Raw genomic sequence first — 1,279 nt, 5'->3', positions numbered from 1 at the left:
AGGATATTCATTTATTAACTTTGTTTGTGGAGTGTTGCTGTTTTCAGGTTTTGAAAAAAAAAATTACGGTGTTACTATTCATCAAGAAGTTTGGTTGAATTTGGAGGGTGGCCCATACCTATTTTGAAGGAAATAATGCTCTAATCAAGACTAATTAATCCATAGGATTTCTTGGCCCTACACTCTTGAGGCCAAATTCGATTATTTTCTAGGGTTTTGAGGCATTTTTCTGTTTTTACTTTGATTCTTTTGTTTATGACAAGAACTTCTCAATCTGGTGAGTTGATCTTTGATCCAGAAGTAGAAAAAACAGCTAAACGGTTGAGAAAATTAGATAAGTAGGCTAGGCAGATTTTGAGTACATCTGAAGGAGTGTAATCTTCAAGGGAATTAAGTTCGGATTCAGATTCAGATTCAAATTTCAAAATCAAAACCATGGCTGCTAGGACTTTGAAAGAGTTGGCTGCTCGTGATCTAAACCAACAGCCTTTGTGTATTCAATACCCTGCTTTAAATGTTGCTTTTTAGTTGAAATCTGGACTAATCCATTTGTTGCCTAAATTTCATGGTCTTGTAGGTGAGGATCCACATATGCATCTAAAAGAATTTCATGTTGTGTGTTCCAGCATGAAACCTCAAGGAGTTTTAGAGGATCAAATCAAGCTTTGAGCTTTCCCTTTCTCACTGGAAGGCGCAGCTAAGGATTGGTTGTATTACCTTCCTTCCGGATCCGTCAACTAATGGAATGGGATAAATCAGATATTTCTGGAGAAGTATTTTCCTGCTTCCCATGCTGCCAACATAAGAAAAGAAATTTGTGGTATCCGGCAGTACAATGGAGAGAGCTTATATGAGTATTGGGAGCGATTTAAGAAACTGTGTGCAAGCTGTCCCCATCATCAAATAAGTGAGCAGCTATTGATTCAGTATTTTTATGAGGGATTTCTACCAATGGACTGCAATATGATAGATGCTGCCAGTGAAGGAGCTTTGGTTGACAAAGCTACCAGAAGAAGTAAGGAGGCTGATCGCTAACATGGCAGCAAACTCTCAGCAGTTTGGAATGAGAATGGATCACGCACCTAATAAGGTTAATGAGGTAAGTACATCTAACCTTAAGAAACAGATTTCTGATTTAACTTCTTTGGTGAGGCAATTGGCTGTAGGGAACATGCAAACTATTAAGGTATGTGGAATTTGTTCGGGTTCGGGTCACGCTACTGACATGTGTCCTGCATTACAAGAGGATGAATCAATGCAACATGCTAATGCAGTAGGA

General features: G+C 38.5%; 1 non-coding gene across 1 annotated transcript; it reads right to left on the bottom strand.

Moving 5' to 3' along the window:
* Positions 1–798: 798 nt before the first annotated feature.
* LOC131176633 (small nucleolar RNA R71) lies at positions 799–905 on the bottom strand. Its single transcript, XR_009146613.1, has one exon. It is a non-coding gene; the product is annotated as a small nucleolar RNA R71 (small nucleolar RNA).
* Between the last annotated feature and the right edge of the window lie 374 nt (positions 906–1,279).

Source organism: Hevea brasiliensis, unplaced genomic scaffold (genome assembly GCF_030052815.1).
Source record: "Hevea brasiliensis isolate MT/VB/25A 57/8 unplaced genomic scaffold, ASM3005281v1 Scaf2, whole genome shotgun sequence".
Lineage (NCBI taxonomy): Eukaryota > Viridiplantae > Streptophyta > Magnoliopsida > Malpighiales > Euphorbiaceae > Hevea > Hevea brasiliensis.
The sequence above is the reverse complement of the archived record's forward strand: the minus strand, read 5'-3'. Positions and strand labels throughout refer to the sequence as shown.